Consider the following 9,375-nt stretch of genomic DNA (forward strand, 5'->3'; position numbering starts at 1 on the left):
ATCCGAACAAAGAAATTATTTAGCATGGTTTTCAGTGAATGACCATGATTATTACTAGAACATGAATTATTTATTAGATTTTAATAAGGGTATAATTATTTGCTTTGTAAACATATATTCTTCTATGATATATCATAATGTATATTAATGAACACTGCAAAATGGACGGCACCTTTACCTTAGAAATTGAGAATTGTTGTTTTTTAATGTGAAAATGGTTCATGAAGATGATATAGTCTTGTTCAAAGGAGTTTGAAATAAATGGGGAATTACTTCATAAATAGAAAATGATCGGAAAAAAAATGGGTCTTTCTTTGTAAATTATATAAAAAGATCTGTTTTCATTTGGCTACCTAAAAAAAAGAATTCATTTGACTTACTTTGAAAACGTGAATAGGTGATTTATCGGATAAGAATCTACTATTAATTAAAATAAAACAAAAAATAAATAAGCTCTGGGATTAGTATCAATTCCCTTATTTTAATGATTACATTAAACACAAGATGCACCAGATAGATTTATCATTGACTCTTACTTAAACCCGCTAACCACTTGCAAGTAGTGAGTTCGATTCGACTCCCCGGCTTACCTTTTTTGCCATTCCCTTTTTTCTTAAATTTATTTATTTGATTTTAACTTGTTAAAAAGTTTGCTCGGCAGTCGGCAGCCTCGGCTGGTTTATTTGGGCCGAACTCTTTTCATGGACTTTATATAGGAGTTTGGGCCGAATTTTTTAAATTAGACTTCATATGGGATTTTGTTCAATTTCAGATTCGGATCGGATATCGAACATGTTTTGCGAACGGTTCAACGTTCAATCGCGGTCGGCCCGGAAAAACTGTTCTTTATTTTAATATTTTACAAATATATGAAATTGGGTGTGAATCTATTATAAATCACATCGCGTTCCAACCGACTGGCTTGGTTTTCAAACCATGTAATTGGTCAAAATGTAAATATTTTGGAAACAAATGTTAATTATTTGAAAATGATTTTTATTTTGTTAAAAAGATTTGTAGTTTTAATAAATATATTTAGATTTAGAAAGTGTTATTTTACAAGCATGTACAGTGTTTATTTTTCCAAATAACTTCAAACTATTTGAACAACTTTTTGCGAAAATTTTAGTAACCGTAATTATTCTATGATCTGGTCTTGCATTAACCAGGCCGGCTAAGACCTTAATGGCATCCGAGCTCATTAAACCTATGCAGTTAACGCTTTAGTCAATGCATCGTGCAGAGGATTTGTTGATGTCGTCGACCCTTATGAAGGTACATTTGAAACCAATATTAACGTTTTTTAAGATGTTTGATAATAGTATACATTAACAAGTTTGGCCTTTAACTTCTAATTAAAGAAGACTTGCACATAATTCTATGCTTGATGGTAGTAGACATGAATGAAACAGCCCGGTTTTGCTTGGATCATCCAACAGTTGTTGTAATACACTTGTTGCTGCCACAGTTAATAGGCATATCTCCGTTTTATATAAATATTAATTCATCTGACCCGTTAAAGATAAAATATATAGTTGAAATAAACTGTTCAAAAGTACTGAAATTGCCTACTCTGCTTGAACCATTAGTAAAAATACAATAAAGTTATGTTACGATTTACAGTCACGTGAAATGTTGTTTCTTGACCAGAAGTGTGCAAGAACAGACACCAAGGTTGGCCTAGGAGCATGGTCATAGTATAAGGAAATACTTTTTGTGTGTGAGGGTGGTGTTAAGATTATATAGCTCGTCTAGATATCATGCAAAAACGTCCATATAGAAGCAACTCTATTTTTATTCAGGTGGTTAAATAAATTTAAACTTATTATGAAAATATTGAAAAAATACAGAACTCCAACTTCCGATATCGCATATAACAAACAAAATGCCTTTTGGGACAATGTCTCGTTGACATATCTCGTTTATTTATACTATATTATAAAGTAAAAAAACTCTGTCTAAATTTTAAGTTTCAACATTTAATTTACCAAAATGTCCCCCTATCAATTCTATATCTACCTAAAATAACAATATTACCCTTTCTCTCTCTTCAAAATCTCAACCAATCAATTTTTTTCTCTATTCTCCATAAATCATTTATTCTTCCAATTCATTCAAAACATTTTATCTCAAAAACCGTACATCGATAAATTATAAAAAATTATATGGGTGTTCTTAAAATTTCATGCTCTTTCATTAGAGATGTCATTCGATATACTTTTGACGAATTGTTAAATCCGAGGACGGACGGCTAAGGCATTTGGCTATCACACTCTATGACATATCACCTCCTATGACCAATCACACTCTATAACCAATTACACTCTATAACCTATCACTCCACCATTTCATCGCCACTAACTCGACGGCCGCCACAACGCGTGGGTACCGTTCTCTTACAATAAAAAAAATCACACTTTTCATTCCTAAAGTAGGTACAAATTCCACTTTTCATCCCCGAAGTGAAAAAATTAAACAAAAAAACCATTGAAGTTGGCGACTTTAGCAACTTCCGTTTCCAGCGCAAATGACGTTAACAATTTGTCGTTAATCCCCTTGCGTGCGTTTCGGGTGAAGGCAAGAAAGTTTTTCGATATTTTTCGCAAGTGTAAATTGCAATTTTCATCCCTCAAGTTGTCAAGTTTTGCGATTTTCATCCCCCAAGTTATAAAAAAAGTGTTTTAAAAAGGACATAAAAGGATTGATTTTTTTAAAAAAATTACATAGGTTATTTTTAAAACAAATTATCAAAAAATTAAAAATTTTTTTATAGAAAGTGACTTAAAAAAGACATAAGGATTGTTTTTCTATTCAAGGATGAAAAGCGAAAAATTGAAAACTTGAGGGACGACAATTGAAATCTAAAAAGTGTTATCTTATGATTTACTCGTAGAAGATAACTTTTGAAAAAAAAGTTTTAAAAAATTGACTGTTTGTGTTATCTGCTAATATCATAAGTTCAACAATATAGATTAAAAATAAACTATAAAAAATCAAATATCATAAAAAAAGTTTTTTTTTTACTTATAAAACTAATTTCATAAATGATACAAATTACATTGGGTTAATTTTAAAAAATATATTATATAAAAAAATAAGAAAAAAAAAGTGTTAAAAAAGGCATAAAAGGATTAATATTTTATTTGAAAATGAAAAGTGAAAACTTGAGGGACGAAACTGCAATTAAAACTTGCAAAAAATGTTGAAAGACTTTCTTCCGCTCACGTGAAACCCGCAAGATTGTTAACAACAAATTACGCCATAGCACCAGAGGCGAAAATTGCTAAATATGCCAACTTCTAAGAGTTCTTTTGTAATTTTCACTTTAGAGATAAAAAGCGAAAATACCTCGAGTTTCTGATTTAGTTCTTGGATTCTTTTGACTTGGTCTGCATGTGATCTCTTTAAGTTGTCACATAGATGAGCTTTCGCACGACACTCTAATCTGAGCTTTTCAATTTCAGCATCCAACTCTTCATATACTTTCAATTCCATGTACACGTTTTTTTACAACCTGTTACAAGCTAAGCATCATTAACACTCTTATTGAACACATAAAAACATCAAACTCCTTACAAAAACAAACAAAAAGAAAAAAAATTAGCACTGACCAGAAAAACTTACAACGGTCATAATTAAGCCACAATTTCCAATGAATGAGCAGCGTGTGGTTTTGTGTTGTTCCAAACGGGTCAAAAAGGTCACATTAACATATTAGAGAGGTGGATTTGGGTGCGGCTAGAGGTACAGGATGGGTTCATCATACCCACGGGTACACCACCGCCACCACTTGAAACCGAGCCAAACTTTTTAACTTTCAGGAAGGGAAACCGCTTACAACTATTCACTCCTAATAGTATTAATTGGTGGAGATGCCTCGAAGCCATCAACTCTTATGAGTTATCCCATTTTTCCAAGCGTTGATAATTTACTACATCCATCAAAAAAAAATATAAGAATGGTGGGGTGAAGGTAAACCTTAGGTAGCATCTTATTATTTGATGAGTGGTGAGGGTAAAGGAATTACCACATCCACCTCCCTTATGCTAAAATCAAAACGATCAACAGACAGAAAGTTGAGAAACATGTATTTTTAATGCATACAACTCCCAAGTGACAAAAATTGAGTTGTATTTCGTAATAATATGGCTTTTGTAACCATAACATACATATTTATTATTTCAAAAACCGGACAGGTGGAAGGTGAATATTACCTGAGAAAACCATTAGAGAACGGTTAAGAAGCCTGTGATACAATTTACGAGTCTTGCCAGCTTTTGCTTCGGGAATGCTCAAATGACAGTGTTCTGCTACCCTTACAATTTTCCTATATTTGTTATTGACGAATCCTACTTCGTACTAATAGGTATAGGAGCCTCTATTCCCATATCTTGACTCAGCTACAAAAATAAATATTTAAACTATCAACAGTTTGTCACTTATAATGTAAAAGAAGATATAATGCCATGGACTAGTAGTGATAATATGCTTTTTATGGTGCCACATAGAACATATTGTTTCATCAAAATATAAAAATATGTTTGAGTATAATCTAATAACTAAAAATATGTATACCCTTAGTTGAATAGTGTATTGCAGTTGGGTATGGTTGGAGGTCATTTTTTGCAGCAACAATGAAACAGGGAACCTCAAACCCCGTCGACTCCCCGTGACTAGCAACATGAACAAGCAATTCTGTTGCTCTTAACCATCAAGCCTCGTTTGAACTACATGGCAGAAGAAAATTCAAGATGAAAACAAGCAGCTAGAAGGACAAATGTTAAAGAACAAATTTGAAGCTACCATATTTTAAAGAAAATTAGTCCACTACATAGCATAGACATTGCTTGAACGTCCTATGCCTAACTGATAGAACAAGTATAAAGTAACTTTATAAAAACAGGTCAAACGGGTTGAAACTAGCCCAAAGTATATTTTTGAAAGCACAAAACCTTGCATGTTAAAAAAAACATATCTATTGTATGGTTGCCGTCACTCTAGCTATCATTTACATCAAGAAACATAATTCTGGTTCATTTTATTTAGGATCCACCCCCTAATAACCCAGCCAGGCCATTTTGTCACCTCTACAAACAGTAATTTGTTACATAAAATTCTGAAAAGATTGAGTTAGACAGACTTAATAATTTGGGTCCATTTGGTTACTATTTTCCCGCTACCAATCATGAACAATTACTGCTATGTCACAGGATGCCAAAGCATACTTATGAATAAACAACTTTTCAATAGTATCTTCAGGAATCTCTTGCAAAATCAAGTTTTTCCTTGTTCCCTGTAAGAATGAGCCAAGATAAGGATATCGTCACAGTGATAACTAAAAAAGAAGTCCAATGAAGGCACAAACTAATGAAGAAAAAAGTCTAACAGTAGCTTGAGTTTAAAAAAGATCATGTTAATATCTTATACAATTACAAACATATTTTTTAGGTTATTTTGCTTTATGAAATTTTAAGTGTACTTGTACATTAATGAAAGTTAGTATCCTTTTTCGGGTATGACGGCTTTATAGTGCTTAGGTATTTAGTCTACCAAGAGTATCACATATATTCTTTCAGGGTACATAAATAGTATGCACAATTTTGATATTTGACGATGATAACAAATAAAGAAACTTGTGATAGAAAAATTACTCTAACAAATCATAGTAACAAAAATATATAAGTTTACCTCAGCCAAAAATCCATCAAGTGATAATCCTCCCAAAGCATCATTCTCTGCCACATTAGCATATGGAGCTACATTCCAAGGAGTGAAATGTATATATCAAATTAAAAGCTTAATCGCGAGACAAATATTAATGGTCGAACCATGTCGATTCAAACAAATTACAGTACCTCTCTGGTGCAGTAGAAATAAGTCATCGAGCTCTCGTGCATTAAGAGCTCCATCCTGGTTTGCAAAATGAGCATATTTGTAGATGAGAAGAAAAAGAAGCGGTTGAGTGATCCAGCTTTTTCAGAGAACTCATAATTTCTGAGAGGTTAACAATTCTTTGATCTTTCTCTTCTACAAACTGATTTAGACTCTGCTTTTCATACTCATGGATTCTCCCTTATCCTAACTGAGCAAAAAATGCAGCTTCGAGTTCTTGTACAACATTATATTCCTCAAAGTTCCCATCACTTGCCAGTCCTCCCTTGATAATTTATTTATCCATTCCGACGCACCACCAATAATATCCATCAAGTTTTCGTTTTCTGATGACAAGTTCTCGACACTTAAGTAACATTTCTTCACAAACTCAACTTGCTTTCCTAATCTTTTTCCAATTCTATGCCCATAAAACTTCTCTCTTGGACTTCAATCTCCTTGAGAGCCACGGTTGGACTTCAATTCTATGATCCAGTCCTTTTTCCAGAGAACTCATAATTTCCCGGAGGTTAACGATTCCCTGATCTTTCTCTTCTACAACCTCATTTATACTCTGCTTTTCATGCTCATCGATTTTCGCGTATTCTAACTGTGCAAGAATTGCAGCTTCCCGTTCTTGTGTCACACAATCTTTTTCATCACCATTCATTTTAGCCAATTGCAAATGCGTATTTTGCTTGACTTCTTTAATCTTTTCTTCAAGATCAGTAATCGTTTTCTCCCTTTCTTTCACAGTACAAACAAGACTGCTGTTTTCTTCTTTTAGGTTCACTTCCGTGGCCACTTGAGCCAAGAGAGAAGCTTCTATGTCCCTCCTCATTTGTCGGCTGGTTTCCAAATGGACTTCTAGCTTTTCAGCAACTGATTTCCATATTTGTAATTCAAATTTAACTTCATTTACTTCACAATAACTATGACCTAGTTCTTCATTGGCTTTATCTAACAAATCACATGCATTCTCCAGCTCACTCTTTGTTTGCAGCAGTTGCTTTTTATGACTGTCAAGTTCTTTATGCAACAAAAGCTTATCTTCATCAATATTTGATCTGGCCTCCGTAAGTGTAGATTTCAATGCCAACATCATAATTGCAGACTCCTCTTTCTCCATCGTTAATTGCAACACCTGAGAGTTACAATCATTCAATTCTGTTGAGATCTGCTTCAAACGTGCCTGTTCATTTTCTAATAAATTGCATACATGCATCAGCTCACTTTCTGTTTGCAGCAGTTTCTTTTTGTGACTCTCAATCTCTTTATGCACCAAAAGCTTCTCTTTATCATTATTTGATCTGGCTTCCATAAGTGTAGATCTCATTGCCACCATCATGACTGCAGACTCTTCTTTTTCCTTTGTTAGTTGTAACACCTGAGAATTATAGTCATTTAATTCTCTTGTGACCTCCTCCAAACGGGCCTCTTTACTTTGTAACTCGAGTCTGCATGAATTCAAATCAACATCCGCTGCAGATTTCATTGCCTTCATCATGAGTGCAGACTCCTCTTTCTCTTTTGTTAGCTGTAACACCTGGGAGTTATAATCATCCGATTCTGTCATTAACTCATTCAAACGGGCATCTTTACTTTCCAACTCGAATCTACAAGTAATCAAATCCTCAATCAATTTCTCCAACTGAGAGCTCCATTCGGATTCTTTTATATTAAGTATCTGCTCCAAAGATTTGATCTCTGTTCTTAGCTGTAACACCTGAGAGTTACAAGCGTCCAATTCCTTCATTGTATCCTTCAAACGGACCTCTTTACTAGCTAAGTCGAGCTTGCAAGAGTTAAAATCTGCAGCCAATTTTTCAAATCGAGAACTCCATTCAGCTTCTCTTACATTATGATTATGATCCAAGGACTTAATATGCTCTTGAAGCTTTATGATTGAAGAAGAATTACTTGCTTCTCGAATCTGAGATTCTTTGAGAGAGGAAACCAATTCTTGATTTTCTTCCCCCAACTTGACAATCTTACATTCCATTTCCTTACAAGCATACTCTTTCTCATTGGTTAACATGACAAGTCTTGACTTCATTTCCTCAAGCTCCAAAAGCTGGATATCTAAGCCCTTCCTTCGATTCTCTTCACAAGCCAGAGCTTCACTACACGTCTCTAATCGTCTTCTATAACCTTCAGAAACTTTAGACTGAGAGCCTAACTTTGTTTCCATTGCGGATATGTGATCAACAAATGTACACTTCTCCATATCCCAGTCCTTTTCCTTTGCCTTTAGATTATCTCTAAGCTTTTTATGGGCATCTAAGTGTTGAAGTTGTTCATTCTTCCATTTAGCTGCTCCTCGAGCTTCACTTTTTCTTCCTCCAGCTTTCCCAAAATATCCCCTCTTTTGTAAAACTGACACAATCCCTTTTTTCAAAACCTCAATCCTGTCCATAAAAGCACGATTTTGTTGCTTTAAATCCGACATCTTTACATTGGCCACCTCTAATGAAGAAAGAAGCCTTTGTTTCTCCTCTTCACTCTCCTGAAGCTTTGAATCAAAATCAGCCCGAAGCTTACTATTAGTTGAAGTGAGACTCTTAACGACACTCTCCATCTCTTTATGTCTACACTCGAGCTCTTCAAGTGACTGCTTTGTATCAAAAACTTCAGCAGCCTTTGCTTCTACTTCCTGATCTTGTTTCACGAGTTTCTGATTTAGTTCTTGGATTTTTTTGACTTGGTCTGCATGTGATCTCTTTAAGTCGTCACATAGATCAGCTTTCGCACGACACTCTAATCTAAGCTTTTCGATTTCAGCTTTTGCATCATCCAACTCTTCATATACTTTTTCCATGTACACTTCTTTTTTACAACCTGTCACAAGCTAGTATTATTAACACCCTTATTCAACACCTAATGCATCAAAATCCTTAAAAAAAAACCAATAAAAATGTAACATAGTTAGCATCATCAACACTCGCCAGAAATATTTAAAATGGTCATCATTTAGCCATAATTTACAATGAATGAGCAGCTTGTGGTTTTGTGTTGTTCCAAATGGGTCAAAAAAGTCACATTAACATATTAGGGAGGTTAATGTAGGTGCCCACTCACCGCGCGGGTACACCACCGCCACCTTGAAACGGAGCCAAACTTTGCAACTTTCAGGTAGAGAAGCCGCTCACAACTATTCACTCCTAAAGGTATTAATTGGTGGAGATGCCTCGAAGCCATCAACTCTTATGAGTTGTCCCATTTTTCCAAGGGGATATTAGTATTATAGTTAGAAAAAAGAGAGTGAGGGCAGATAATTTACCACACCCACCAAAAAATGATAAGAGTGGTTAGGGTAAGGGAATTACCATATCCACCTCCTTTATGCTAAAATCAAAACAATCAAACAGACAGTTGAAAATATGTAATTTTAATGCATACAATGCCCAAGTCAATTTTTCCAAAAATTCATTTGTATATTGTAATAATACTGTTTTTGTAACCTCAATTTACACATTTACTAAAAAAACGGACAAGTAGAAGATC

The 9,375-nt window shown here is 34.3% G+C and overlaps 1 long non-coding RNA gene and 1 pseudogene across 1 annotated transcript; both read right to left on the reverse strand.

Moving 5' to 3' along the window:
• Window positions 1-3,107: 3,107 nt before the first annotated feature.
• Window positions 3,108-4,364, reverse strand: LOC122585946. The gene is made up of 3 exons (XR_006321828.1): window positions 4,215-4,364; window positions 3,625-3,931; window positions 3,108-3,514 (listed from the first exon to the last, which is right to left on the reverse strand). It is a non-coding gene; the product is annotated as an uncharacterized LOC122585946 (long non-coding RNA).
• Window positions 4,365-5,863: 1,499 nt separating this feature from the next.
• On the reverse strand, window positions 5,864-8,689 carry LOC122593067 (annotated as a pseudogene).
• Window positions 8,690-9,375: the final 686 nt, after the last annotated feature.

The sequence above is a fragment of the Erigeron canadensis genome, chromosome 1 (genome assembly GCF_010389155.1).
Source record: "Erigeron canadensis isolate Cc75 chromosome 1, C_canadensis_v1, whole genome shotgun sequence".
NCBI classification, from domain to species: domain Eukaryota; kingdom Viridiplantae; phylum Streptophyta; class Magnoliopsida; order Asterales; family Asteraceae; genus Erigeron; species Erigeron canadensis.